The sequence below is a fragment of the Macrotis lagotis genome, chromosome 1 (genome assembly GCF_037893015.1).
Source record: "Macrotis lagotis isolate mMagLag1 chromosome 1, bilby.v1.9.chrom.fasta, whole genome shotgun sequence".
Classification (NCBI taxonomy): Eukaryota; Metazoa; Chordata; class Mammalia; order Peramelemorphia; family Peramelidae; genus Macrotis; species Macrotis lagotis.
In genome coordinates, this window is record NC_133658.1 from 393598054 (window position 1) to 393613125 (window position 15072).

The following is a 15072-nucleotide window of genomic DNA, read 5'->3' on the forward strand; positions in this document are numbered from 1 at the left end:
CAAATCATTTAACCTCTGTTTACCCTAGTTTTCTCAACTATAAAATGCAGATTGCAATAGTCCCCACCAACTATTGAAATAGTCCCAGGTGTGAGATAATGTGTACTAATATCAGAACAGTAACTGGATCAAAGGAGAAAGAAAACATATCAAGAGATGTGGCAAAGGTAAAAATCAGTAAATAGATCTTGACAAAAAGATTGGACATGGCAGGAGCAGAGTAAGAGATAGTGAATAGGACAGGTTGACTCCTAGGTATTGAGCCTGAGGGACAAGGAGGATGATGTTATCTTTTACATTAATTGGGAAGATTTGTGTTTATGTGTGTATGTGTTTGTGTGTGTGTGCGTGTGTTTGTGTGCGTGTGTGTGTGTGTGTGTGTGTGTGTGTGTGTGTGTGTGTGTGTGTGTGTGGTGAGGGAGGAGAGGATGCAGTGGCTAAAATGCAGAGGATTTCATTTTTGGCCTCAGACTCTTATTAGCCTGTGACACAGGACAAGTCACTTAACCCTGTGTGCTTCTGTTTATTTCCCATCTGTTAAATGAACTAGCAAAAGAAATGGCAAACTACTCCAGTATCTTTTTCATGATGTCCCAAATGAGGTCATAAAGAGTCAGACATGACAAAAGTTTTTTTGCATTGGGGGAGGGGTTGGTGGAAAAAAATGAGTTCCATTGTGGTATGTCTAGTAGATATCCAATTCAAGATTTCTGAAAGATAAATAGTATACAAGCTTATAAAGATCAGTATCTTATATCATTTTTCTCCCCTTTAGACTATGAGTTCCTTGACACAGAAAAAGTATTTTTCCTCTTTGTATCCCTGATACATTGGACAATGCTGGTACAATGTCTGGCACATAATAAGCATTTAATAAATGACTGTTGACTTACTGAATGGTTCTTTTCAAGCATCTAGAATATTGTTCATTGTAGGAGCCAAAGAAATGAATGCATAAATGATTAACAAAAGCAATTTAATCTTTATATAATGAGATGCACATTAGACTTGAGAGTTAAAAGACTGAGTTTCAGGCATCACCTCTGAGACTTATGACCTATATGACCATAAACAACTTAATTAAGCCCTGTGAGATTCATTTCATTTTTCTCTGTAAAATGGGAAATTGTCTAAATTGTTTCATTTGGCTCAGAGTTTAGTTTTGAAATTCAACTTTCCTGTAAACCACTAATCATCTTTACAATGAGGGAGATCAATTCTCCTGCTATTCACTGTTCTATTCTTGCCTCAAGGAAATTTGTTATCCTTGAAGGGTTCATGTGAACACCAGAGTCTGATCTGTTATTGAAGGTAGTCTGATTCACAATTGCTAAACTATATTCTGTTTGTTTTTTGAGTTGAGAAGTTTGAACAACGGTTCTTGCAGGTGGATTCAAACAATGATCATTTCTTAGCAAAGGGATGAAAGAAGAGGTTATTTGTTATGACCCTCTCATTTCCAATTTCCAACCAATCATACTATTTTTTCATATCTGTGATGCTGCCTTCTATTCTGGATACTCCTCCTTTTTGTCTCTAAAATATAGCTGTCTCCTCCTTTGGGATCTTGGTTTTCTGTGGGTGCTGAAACCCAGTCTATTAGAAAATTCACATTTTTTTTCAAAAAGCTGACCATGCTCTGAATTGTGTGACTCAGTTTTCCTTCATTTAGATTATAATAAAAGACATTAGGCAATTGGACATGAGAGTGAGATTTAGGTAGAAGTTAAACTAGATAAGTTGATTTGAAAATAATTAACATAGAAATGATAAATGATATTTGAAAGCATAGAAACAGAGGAGATCAGTAAGTGAAACAGTAAAGAGGGAGAAGCAATGAAGAGCCCAAGGATAAATACTTTTAGGCAAGAACTAGACTAAGATCCAACAAAAGGAAACGGTCAAGAAGGATTGGTCAGAGACATAGATTAAGAATCAGGATAGAGTAATGTCACAAAATAACTAGAAAGAAGAGGAGTGTTGAACATTCCAGAGTTGTCGAGAAGAGTGAGGATGAGAAAAGATTTCCTCATTTTTGATTTAGCCTTTAAGTGGTTACTGAAGATCATTAGTGTATAGATGGCAAAATCATATGAAGAAGCACAGCCCAGATCCTCCACCATACCTCTTCTATGTGATTTATTTTATTTTATTTTATTTTTAGGTTTTTGCAAGGCATACGGGGTTAAGTGGCTTGCCCAAGGCCACACAGCTAGGTAATTATTAAGATGTCTGTGACCAGATTTGAACCCAGGTACTCCTGACTCCAGGGCCAGTGCTTTATCCACTACACTACCTAGCCACCCCTCTTCTATGTGATTTAGAAAATGCACCAGAATACATACTGATAGGGAAATTCAAGAAAAAAATGTCATGATGAAGCATGTTTTTACTGTTTTTATTAGCACAGGTCCTCAAGGAGATGAATAGAGAAGTCTATAGCCCCACTAGAACCTGATACAGAGACTGTCAGTTCCGAAAAATCTAAAAGAAGATTGAATCAGTTATAGGGTAAGAAGCTGGACTAGGAGGAGATCACCTCAGGAGAGGTGTGGTTGTGGTCCTGGGCCTTAATTGTATATTCAGCAAAGAATAAATTCAGAAGCAAAGAATAACTATGCATAACTGATCACAGGAACAAAAGCAAGGACTCAGTTCTTATCTTCAGTCCAGAATAAAGTCTGCTTTGGGATAACTGGAACAAGAATCCCAGATTAAATACGAGCTTATAGTTTGGTCTTTCCAAACCTGCAGAATTTCTCATAAGGTTGATTTGTGGTTGAGGTCATTGTAACTCCCAACCAGGATTTGCTCAGACTTAAACTAGGTAAGAAACTTGGAGATCTCAGATAAGAAGGATGGTTAGCAGGTTTTACTTTGGATTACATTATTTGGAGAATACTAAAAATTCATAAGTTTCCAGTTTTAGTTGTCTCTGAAGTTCTATAATAACATAATAGTCAATAACACCAACAAAGCAACAGAATGAATTACCCAAAGTCAAAAATACTCCTCCCAGAAGTATCAATTTCAGAAAGCAGGCTGGAAGAATGAATCAACAAGAAAAATGGCAAAATGAATCACACCATTTCAGTATTTTGGTCACAGGGAGGCTTCAGACAGTTATCTGGACAAGAAAATGACACCAAAGCATTGATATGGAAAATGAATAAAAATGTAGCCAGGGCAAAATTTCAACCAGAATTTTTGGATAAGAAAAAAGCAAGCACTTAAAAAGAGTTAAAACCAAATGAGAAGAGTAAAGGAAAAATATAAAAGAAATGAAAAGTATGAAAGCAAAATTACTGAGATAATTAACATTTGGGATAAGAGGTATGAAATCTTACTAAAATAACAAACTGCTTAATAATTAGACATAAAAATAGAAACTAATTATCCAATTAAATATCAAGAAATATTAAAAAAAACGTTAAAAAAATACAGGAATGAATTTTTTAGCAAAAATAACTGACCTAGAAAATAAATAAAATTTAGGGGAAGAAGAAACAAGATGGTTTTTTGAAGTCCCTTTTTGGCAGGGACTTCATTGAGTTTTCTCTAAATTTTCTCAAAATACATTTAAATAATGACTTTTAAGAACATTCAAGAGTGGCAGAATACATAAAAAGACAAAATGAAAGCACTAAGAAGCCCAAGACAACTTAGCAGGTTGGCAGTAAAGTCTATTTCACCAGGGAGAAAAAGGAACAAAGTCCAGTGCAGGCTGATCCAGGTCAGATCGCAGACCATGTCCTTGAAAAGCAGGAGAAGCCTCAGAGTAACTGAATTCATGGCAGTAATTGCTTCCAGAGCTTTCAGACCACAGATATCAAAGATAACTTGGAAAGTCAGCAAGAAAGGTCTGCCCCACCTCAATGAGAGTAGAGCATAGTCCAGTGCAAACTGCACCATTACAGACCTGGCCCCAGACCAGACCTTGGGAGTCACTGAGCTCTCAGTTCACAGATGGTAAACGGAGAGGTGTTGTGAACAATTGGTCAGAAGATTACATGGGTCTTTTTGCTAGCACAAAAAAGAAGGACTCTGTTGCTTTGCCCAGAAATGAGGAGGAACTTTAGAATCCTAGAATGAAGCAAATTGCAGAATGAGAGGAACATTAGAACATCAAAGTTTGGGGCCACAGTAGAACAGGGATCCTTTTCATAATATACATTAACTTGGGTAAAGAAATATATCTTACCCTACAGGAAAGCAGGATTGAAAGAAGGAAGAGCATACTGATAGAGGGGGTGGTCGGAAGCAAAATCCTTTTGAGGAAGGAGAGGGTGAAAGAGAGAAAATAATAAAAAGGGGCAAAATAGAATGGAATTAGCAAAAGCAACTGTGAAAAAAAGTTTTGAAGTTAGTTTCTCTAATAAAGATCTCATTTCTCAAATATATTGAACTAAGTCAAATATATGAAAAATGAGTATCATTCCCCAAAGGATAAATGACCAAAAGATATGAGCAGTTTTCAGATGAAGTAATCAAAGCAATAATCTATTGTAATATGCTAGTGAAAAACATGTTCTAAGGCACTACTGTTTACAGCAATGGAAATTAAAATAATTCTAAGATACTGCATCATACCTATTAGATTGACTAATAGGATAGAAAAGGAAAGTGGCAAATGTTGGAGAGGACGTGGAAAAAATGAGACATTAATATTCTGTTAGAGTGGAACTGTGAACTGATTCAATCGTTCTACAAAGTAATTTGAATATAGATCATAAGAATTATAAAATCAAACAATACCCTTTGACCTAGCAATACTACTACTAAGTCTGTATGCCAAAAGAGATTTAAAAAAAACAAAAAGGAAAAGGACCTTTTTGTCCAAAAATATTTATAGCAGCTTTTGTTCTGCTGGCAAAGAATTGCAAATTGAAAGAATAACTATCAATTGGGGAATGATTAAACAAATTTTGGTTTGTGATTATGATGGAATACTATTCTGCTAATGATAAGCAGGATGCTCTTAGAAAAACCTGAAAGACTTACATGATCTGATGCAAAGTGAAATGTACAATGTATGAAGTAGCAGCAATATTGTAAAATGATGTTATGAATAACTTAACTATTCTCAGCTATAGCATGATCCAAGACAGCTCTGAAGTACTTATGATGTAAAATGTTATGCCTTCCCATAGAAAGAACTTATGCTGTCTGAATACAGATTATTATTCTTGAGAGCTTTTTCCTTAATATTTTATTTTACAATATGACTATTATAGACATTTTTGCAAGTCTACACATGTATAATATCAAATTGCTTGTCTTCTTAATGGGAGGTAGGATAAGAGTGGGAGAAAATTTGGAACCTAAAGTTTTAAAATGGATGTTAAAATTGTTTTTAATAGTGATAGTAGATAGTTGGAAATAATCATATAGTTTTCTCTAATTGGAAATTCTTTGTTCTTTATATTTAGGCCTGTGATCCATCTGATAGTTCTTTTGGCAAATAGTGTAATCCCATCTATACCCATATTACTATGCAGTTTTCCCTGATATTTTGGATTAATAATGAGTTCCTTCCCCAGTACTTTTAGTTGAGAAATTTGTTGGAGACTAATGTATTCATCCACTTTTAAATTGTGTTCATTAATTTCTTTAACTCATCTCCTTCCTATTTTTCCAGTTTTATTTTCCAAGCTTTCATTATTGAATATTTCTCCAATTATTGAGAGATCCATTAATTTCCTGTAAAAAAAATTTGGAGTTGTAAATAGAAATAAGTTACATTCCTCTTGTATATACTTATTTCTTTAACTTATTTCTCTCATAGCATTGTTCTAGCTAACCTCTATTGGAAATAAGTCAGATAATAAGAGTGTTACTGATTATCCTGGCTTTATACAAGATAGACATCCTTCACTTCTTCCTTTTCCTGGAGAGATCTAAAGAAGTTGTTCTTTTGTCCTGAGGAAGTGGTGGTTTAAAGTAGAAGAAGTTGGAGTCTTAAGATCATGTTTGTTTCAATGGCAGAGTTTTACAAAATTTTCATTCTGGAATCTGTGTTGATGATATTTTTCAACAATATGAGCATGCCCAAATTTAAAGATAAGTACTTTCTCAAAACAATACAGGCAAAGGAATGTCTATATAAATATTGTCCTTCTATAGATATTTCCATTCATTCATCCATTTAGAAAAGTCCTAGGCAGAATCAATTGTTTCCTATAGATTTTAAAGAGGAAATAATAAAAGAAAAGAAGAAGCCTTGTATAGACTTAATTTTAAATTTATGGGGGTGGGGTGGAGCCAAGATGGCGACAAGAGCAGATCTTGTCTTAGGCACTTTTTCATAAATCTTCCAAACTAAGGACTTTTAACTAAATTTTTGAGAGACAGAACCCACAGAGGGACCCAGTGAGGAAGTTCTCCTACTCAAGGCAACCTGGAAAAGAGCAGAAAGGCTCTGCTCACCGGAGTTTGAAGGGCGGCCTGCCAAGGAGTGGCCCGCCAGAGTGAAAGAGCTTCAGCCTCCCAGAGGCAGCTCCAGGGTGCTGGGAAGCTGGCTCATAGCAGCGGGGGAGTTTCCTGACCTACGCCCTGGGAAGCACTGGGCACAAATTGGGGGACCAGCAGGGGGGACCTCTGTCAGAGCGAGCTCATGAAGTCCAGCCCTCAGGGCACACAGTGAGCAGCTTGGCAACTGCATTCCAGATCCAGGAAACATAAGCAGGGGCAGCCGGTAAGCAGGAGTCTCCAGGGCATTAGCCCATTGAGCTTAGGGAGGGGAGTGAAGAGAGTCTGCCAAGCTCTGTCCTCTGCCCCTGGAAAAGAAGTCTGGGGCTCTGAACACATTCAGATCCTGATAGCAGTCTAGGCACCCCCATAAAAAGCAGGGGGCCCCCTCCACCTCAGTTCCATAGCAGAGGGGGGTGAATATGGTCATTCACAGACCAGGAGGTAGGACAGAGCCTCACACACTGAGACCCTTGTGGGAGTGTCCCAAAAGCTCAGGAAGCACCCCAAAAACAGGCTTAGGCTGGGAAAACCAGCAAGCAGAGAAGAAAGAGGAACGCCATTGAGAAATTCATTATCTATGATCCCAAGAAGGATCAATATACTCAGTCTGAAGATGAGGAAACACAAGCTGCTGCATCTAAAGGCTCCAAGAAAAACAGAAATTGGGATCAGGCTATGACAGGAGCTCAAAAAATCTTTGAAAATCAAATGAGGGAGTCAGAAGAAAAAGTGGGAAAAGAAATGAGAGAGATGCAGGAAAAACATGAAAATGAAGTCAGCGGCCTAATCAAGGAAATCCAAAAAAATGCTGAAGAAAATAGCATGCTAAAAACCAGCTTAGGTCAAATGGATAAAACAGTTCCAAAAATTATTGAGGAGAAGAATGCTTTAAAAAGCAAAATTGGCCAGATGGAGAAAGAGAGAGATAAGCTCTCTGAGGAAAGCAAATCCTTCAGACAAAGAATAGAACTCAGGGAGATTTATGAATTTACAAGAAATCAGGACTCATTACTTCAAAACCAAAAAAATGAAAAATTAGAAGAAAATGTGAAACGTCTCATTGAAAAAATAACTGATATGGAAAACAGGTTTAGGAAAGCTAATTTTAAAATTATTGGAATACATGTAAGTCATGAGCAGGAAAAGAGCCTTGACATCATTTTTCAAAGAAAATTGCCCTGATATCCTAGAAGCAGAGGGAAAAATAGAAATGGAGAGAATCCACTGTTCCCCCTGAGAAAGAGATACCAAAAAACCAACTGCTAGGAACATTATAGCCAAGCTCCAGAACTCCCAAGTCAAAGAGAAAATATTACAAGCATCCAGAAGGACACAATTCAAATATCGTGGAGCTGCAGTCAGGATCATACAGGACTTAGCAGCAACTACATTAAAAGCTCGTAGGGCTTGGAATATAATATACAGAAAGGCAAAAGAGCTTGGAATGCAACCGAGAATCAACTACCCAGCAAAATGTCCTCTTCCAGGGAAAAAGATGGACTTTCAATGAACCAGGGGAATTTCAAATGTTGCTGTTGGAATGGCCAGAGCTGAACAGAAGGTTTGATCTTCAAATACAGGACTCAGGTGAAGCATAGAGATTGGAGGATAGGGGGAAAATATGAGGGACTTAATGATGATGAACTGGCTAGGAGAGGAAACAGCATATATACTCAATGGGGTATAGACATCTGGAGTAAGAAGGAGAGGGGGAAACAGGGGGAAGGGGGGGATGTGAATGATGGAGGAGAGGATGGACCATGGGGGGAGAGTGGGCAGATATAACACATTTTCTTTTTTACTTATTGCAAGGGGCTGGGATTGGATAGCCTGTCCAGGACCATAGGGCCAGGTGGATTCTGGGCCTAAGGGATGGTAGGGGGGCTCGGGGCCTCTTGGCCCTAGAACCAGGGGTCTGTCTGCTGCACCACTCAGCTACCTTACAGCAGAGTCAGAGTGAAAGGAGAGAGAAAATATAAAACATGGTAGTGGAGAAATACGGAAGGAGGGAATTGCGAAGAGCAATCGAAATGGTGGGAAAATATGGAAGTAACTTTTGCAATGGACTTATTATAAAGAATGTGAGCTAGGGCGGCTAGGTGGTGCAGTGGAAGGGTGGCTAGGTGGCACAGTGGATAAAGCACCGGCCCTGGAGTCAGGAGTACCTGGATTCAAATCCAGTCTCAGACACTTAATAATTACCTAGTTGTGTGGCCTTGGGCAAGCCTGTTAACCTCATTTGCCTTGCAAAAAAAAAAAAAAACAAAAGAATATGAGCCACCCACTACAGAGTTGTTGGTGTTGGAACAAAGACTGAAGCACATTTTTTATTATTATTATTTGGGGGGTGGAGTGCAGGGCAAATGGGGCTGGGTGGCTTGCCTGGGGCCACATAGCAGGGCTATCATTGGGTGTCTGAGGGTGGATTTGGACCCTGGTGCTCCTGGCTCAAGGGCCAGTGCTCTGTCTGCCACCCAACCACCTCTACTATTATTACTATTTTATTTTATTTTGGGTCTTTTTTTTCTTTTTTTTTTTTTTTTTTTTGCAAGGTAGCGGGTTTGGGGTGGTTTACATGTCTCATGGCTGGGTGATTGTTAGGTGTGTGGGGCTGGATATGGGTTCGGGTGCTCCTGGTTCCAGGGCTGGTGCACCACTTGGCCATACCTACAATTATTACTATCATTTTTTAATTTTAATTTTAATTTTTTTCTCTCCCCTTTACTTTATTGCTCAAGCGAGTCTATATTTTTTGGGGGAGGGGGTATTTTGTTTACTCTTAAATAAGAATATTTTATTAATATATAAAAAACATTATTTGTAGAAAGCGAGAGAAAATAAATATTAAATATTAAAAAAAACCCAGGAGGGATGGGAATTCAGGGAATCCTGGAAGGATTTGCACGAACTGATGCTGAGGGAGATGAGCAGAACCAGAAAAATATTTTATACCCTAAAAGCAACATGGGGGTGATGATCAACTTTGATAGACTTGCTCATTCCATCAGTGCAGCAATCAGGAACAATTTTGAGGTATCTGTAATGGAGAATACCATCTGTATCCAGAGAAAGAATTGTGGAGTTTAAACAAAGACCTTAGACTATTTCCTTTAACTTGGGAAAAACCTGTGATCTCTTTATGTAATTTTGCTCTCTTATACTTTATTTTTCTTCCTTAAGGATATGATTTCTCTCTCATCACATTCAACTGAGATCATTGTATACCATGGAAACAATGTAAAGACTAGCAGAATGCCTTCTGTGGGGGGTGGAGGGAGGGAAGTGAGATTAGGGGGAATATTGTAAAATGAAAATAAATAAAATCTTTCTTGAATGACAGAAAAAATCTATAGAGAGTATCAGAACAGGGAACCATATAGCAATTTTACATTTTGAATTAGTAAAATTAAATGCTTTTCAACTATGAAAGATAATGGACTTTCAAATAGTCCTTGGCAATGTCTTAGTATGGTACTTGAAGTATATCTTATAGTCATTGCTAAAAACATGAAAACACTAGAAGATTTCATCAAGTTAGACTGGTTTTGAGTACTCATAAGATATCAATGGTCTACATATATGTGACATGTAAGTACAAAGCTAGCTAAGGTCAAAGAAATCCATTACTACAAAGGTAATTATCACGCAGTCCTTTGAAACACTGAAGTAAAGAAAAGAGAACCTGGAAATATTTCTTTCTGATTTTTTTTATATTAAGAAAATATGACCTGAAGCTCAGTTTTGTCTTAAGGCTTGAAGTAATTTTCATTTTTTTAAAGAGTAAGAAATATTATCTCTCTTTGTAGAAATAATTTCAACATTATAAAAGGAGGCAAGTTGGTTGAAGAAAATTTTTTCCAACCTATGCTTCCTACCTTGCACCACCATGCTCAGCTCTCAGTCAGAGGTTCTATGAATTATGTGAGCATCTGTGCTAAATTATTTCTGTATTGACATTTGGAGGATTTCAGAAGTGCCATAATAATATGAACATTTTACCATCAAAGGCCAACTCCACCTGAAAGCTGCAATAAGCATAAATTTCATTTCAGCCAAAAACCAGGAAGTACCAAAGACAAAAAGTAAGTTGGTCTATGGCCACAGCTAATTTGGTTTTTGCAAGCTATGGATATTACACCTTCAGAAGCTGGTAATATAAAAGAGGTCCCTAATGCCATAAAAACAGATTAAAATCTATATTGAAGCCAAGTCTTTATCTCGTGTAACATTTCCAAGGTAGCTTTTGGCTTATGCAATGCCTGCTACTTAATAATATTCACAGATCTCATCTATGCCATAGATTAAATGTTCCTTTCCTTTCTTGTTTCAGTATGTTCAGTCTCAAGTTGAAAAACATTAAAAACAATAAAATACTACCAACAACAACAATTGAGAGATCAGAGATAGAAAAGAAAGGATTGCTAGCCTAAGGAGCACAGTAAGCTGCCAGTCAATTTAAAGAGTATAGTTTTTCAGGCAGAAAGATTAAACAGTCAAAGAAATAATTACCAAAGAAAACAAAGGCAAGGGCACATACCTTAGCAGTTTCAAGAGGCTTGAACTTTGGACATGAGTTTCAGGACAACATTAGGGTTGATATGATTTCCTCAGGTCACCACCAAATAACAGTCACTTTAAAGCTCTATGGAGGTTCCAGTCCAGCTTTTGATAAGTCCCTGAGGATAGCACAGCTTTGTCCAGTTCTTCAAAAGCCATAGAATAGAGGACGCCATTCATAAATTGATAAAAGGAAGAAAAATGGATATTAAAATCCTGAACCATCAGTTTCCCAGACAACCAGTAGAACATATGAAGTGCTGATTGGCATAAAAATAATTCAGTAATAAAATTAAACATTTCACAGTTGATCCAAAGATGCCATTGATGACGGATCAATTAACAGATGCCATTTTAGTACCACAAATGTGTCTGGTGCAGTTTTAATAATAGATCTTATTTCTAGGCTTCTGTATAGTTTACATAGCGCTTTCCTCATAACAACAATATGTGGAAGACATTGCAAGGATTATTAGCCCCATTTTTTAGAAGAAACTGAGGATCAGAGAATGTAAGTGATTAGCCCAAAGATACAAACTGAGAGTCAGACTGGGACTGAAACCCAAGTTATCTTCTTCCTAGTTCATCATTCCTTCTCCTTTGTGGTACTACTAAGCTTGTCCTAGGAGGTGCTAATGAGTATACAAAAAAAGAATGACATATTTATATTGTTATAGAAATTTATAAAGTCCTTGTACAAAAGAAGTTTATTCAAAATCAAACTAAGGAGATAAGACAATGGAATAAATTAGATACACCTTACCCTTGGGATATCCAGTTTATCTTTCTAAATCTCTTCTCTCTCCTCAGATTCACTTTTAATTTAAAATATGAAAGCTATAAATAGCAATTACTATGTAACTGCTTTACAAATGCTTTACAAATATACTCTTTGATTCTCTTGGTAAGTCTGCGAGACATTTTTATGCATGTTACAGATTAATAAAATGAGACTCAAAAGTAAAGTGACTTGCCAATGATCATATCACTGCATCGACTCCTAACTCAGGTCCCTCCTGAATCTATTTCTCTTATTCTTTCTACTGTACCATATTATCTCTCAAAAAATTTAATTATCTATCTATCTATCTATCTATCTATCTATCTATCTATCTGTCTGTCTGTCTACATATTTGAATATATACATCTATACATATTCACACACACACATATATATACACATATGTACCCATATACACACATGCATAAATATACATATGCATCCATATACATGTATATATTTCTTCAATTATTGAGAGGTCTATTAATTTCTATTTAAAAAATAGAAGTCTTTCTTCCCAGAAGCACCTCAGTGACTCAGTGGCCAAGTATTTTTCCTAGAAAAGGAAAAAAAAGGAGATCTATTGTGAGAGACCAAGGGTATCTCCCTGATGTAGACTCAAAGATAGCTTCCAAGTTCTATTGCCTTCTCACAATCTGTTGGTTTTCTATTATCCCAAAACTTAGCCAAATCATTTTTGAAGCTATTTATATTTTCAACTTACACAGTCCCTTGGGAGATTGAGTTCCATGAATTTATTACCTGCTGTGTACAGGAATGACTGTCTTTTTCTTTGAACATCATAGGGGGTAACCTTGTTCTAGTAACTGAAGATTCAGAGAATAAATCCACTTACTTCCTATAAATTCAATGTAATTCAGCAGTACTGATTAAGCAACTCCTTTTTTACAGTGTTGTACTACTGCATGCTAGGGAAGACATAGTTTCAATGACACAGGTTCTTTCTGTCATGGAACTCACAGTCAAAAAAGGGGATAGATCATAAAAGCTAATAACTCTAAAGCAAAATTTTAAAAAAAAGAAAGGTATAAAACTCTAAGACTGTTGGGCAAAAAGGTCAGTACTAACCCTGAATCAGAGAAGACCTTCTGGATTACAGGACATTTTTTTGTTGGGCTTTAAAGATAGCTAGGAATGTAGCAAGTTAAGAGAGGGGAAAACGGTACATTATAGACATAGAAATCTATGTGAGTAAAATTTTGGAGACAGAGAAGTTAGGGAAAGTTTGGGGTACTTGAAAGTCTGTGCTACTTGTAGTATTATAAAGAATAGTACAAAATAACACCAGAAAGAAAAAAATGGTACCATATTTTGTAGTACCTCACATATCCAGTTAATGAGTTCAGATGTTGCTCAGTAAACAAGTGGGATTTCAGGACCGAGGAACAGAAAAGAGAATATATGAAAAAAATTAGTCAAGGAATAGTAAGAATAGATTTAATAGTGGAGGGAGCAAAGGCAGAGAAATTAGGAAGTTATTACAACAATGAAGACAGGTAGTAATAAGTATTATGTCCAAGGGCAATGTTAATAGATAGGACATTTCTTGCTCTGAAGACTTTGCTCTATAAAGACTGAGTATCCTTTGGTCTGCCCAAATGGGACACATTAGAAGAACAGGTAATGACAATGAAGTAGAAAGAATTCATACTTGAAAGCTAAAAGAACTGATTTCTATTATTAGTGATACTATTAAATAGGCAAATTTCTTGTAGAAGTTTTCTTCCCTTCTTTAAGCTTGAAGCCTTTCATTTGCAATATTTGCAGATTGGGCTAAATGATCTCCAAGCTTCTAACCAATTCTGACACAGTATGATAGGTGATTGGACTTACTGAGAACTTAGTACATTCATAGTGCTACCCATGAGAAAGTCACCCCCACATATCTATCTGCCATGAGCAAAATAAACACCATTGATACCTAGATGCAAAGGGATCTAGGTACCCTAAAATATCACAGTAAGATTGCAAGGTATTTCATTGCCTTCTTGGGAAGCAATTTGTTGGTGCTCAGAGCTCACACTTAAAACTATAGGTTTAATACCAATTTAGGTCAATTGATATCCAGATATAGAATTTGATGTAGATTATTTTAGAGAGAATTGAATATTTTCTCTTATAGTAATAACCCACTATTAATTAGGATTTTGGCTATTTACTTTTTCATTCAAGGACCAACTCTTGTAGGTCAGTCAGTCAGTTTTTGAGGGGAATGGCAAAAGATGAGAATGTCCAAATCTTCTAGGAACATGCTTTTCATTATTGGGCAGAACTCTATCCAACTTTGAGACCTTAATACTTTTTAGAGTATGAACAGAATCTAATATAGATGAATTCCATTCATAAAGCATTAAGCCCATGACTTTGTATTCCTCCACTGGAGTTTAGGATAATTCAATGTATGAAGAATGAAACCAACCAGAATGGTCTGGGTAGGCATGGATTCCTTTGTACACATGATTAGAGGTGGCTGAGTCTCATGATCAAGTAATATTCTCAAAAGGAAGAGCTGAAGTCCCTCATTTAGCCCTCCTCATTTAAAGACTATAAATCGGGGTTGATTTTTCCCACCAGGGCCATTCCCTTTCAAAAAATATATTTAAGGCATTCAGTATCTCCATTAGGTGTCTTGGTTACCAAGAGAAATCACGCATCATCAATTTTTTGGTTATTAACTAGCCCAATAATATATTAATTATTAATTAGCCAGAAAATGTGAACATGTTCTCTCTCTCTCTCTCTCTCTCTCTCTCTCTCTCTCTCTCTCTCTCTCTCTCTCTCTCATCTAGCTGCCCTGATGAAAGGATAATGATCAAGAGAAGAGCCAGAGCACAAAGAGTTTGAGACATGAACCACCCTACAAAATACAGAAAGGAGATTTTTCAATTCAATGTCCCTCCTCTAAAACACTAGTTTTAGGAGCTGAGAGAGCTCACACTAACACAGATATCCTCCTTTCTGTTTTACAGGCAGGTCACATCCCATAAGCCCAGACTTCCATATGAACCAGGCAGTTTCATCTCCTTAATTCATACTTATGTGTGTGCATGTGCATGTCCTTTTGTGCATGAACACACATTACTGTGTTAACCTTCACATTCTGGGACTCCATACTGAGTCCTGAACTCTACACTAAAGTACTGAGCATAATGTGAAAGGGCATATTGCTGTGATAAACAATAAATTTTAACCCATGGTCTGAGATTCACAGAATGCTGATTCTGGAACTGTAAACCTGCAAG

General features: G+C 36.8%; 1 protein-coding gene across 4 annotated transcripts in view; it reads right to left on the reverse strand.

Annotated features, from left to right (window-relative positions):
- SGCD (sarcoglycan delta) overlaps window positions 1-15072 on the reverse strand; it is a 1459164-nt gene that overhangs the window by 761355 nt on the left and 682737 nt on the right. For all 4 annotated transcript variants that reach the window (XM_074212535.1, XM_074212534.1, XM_074212532.1 and 1 more), the window contains one exon: window positions 11009-11174. The gene's annotated coding sequence lies outside the window, so the exon portion shown is untranslated. The remainder of the gene's footprint in view (window positions 1-11008; window positions 11175-15072) is intronic.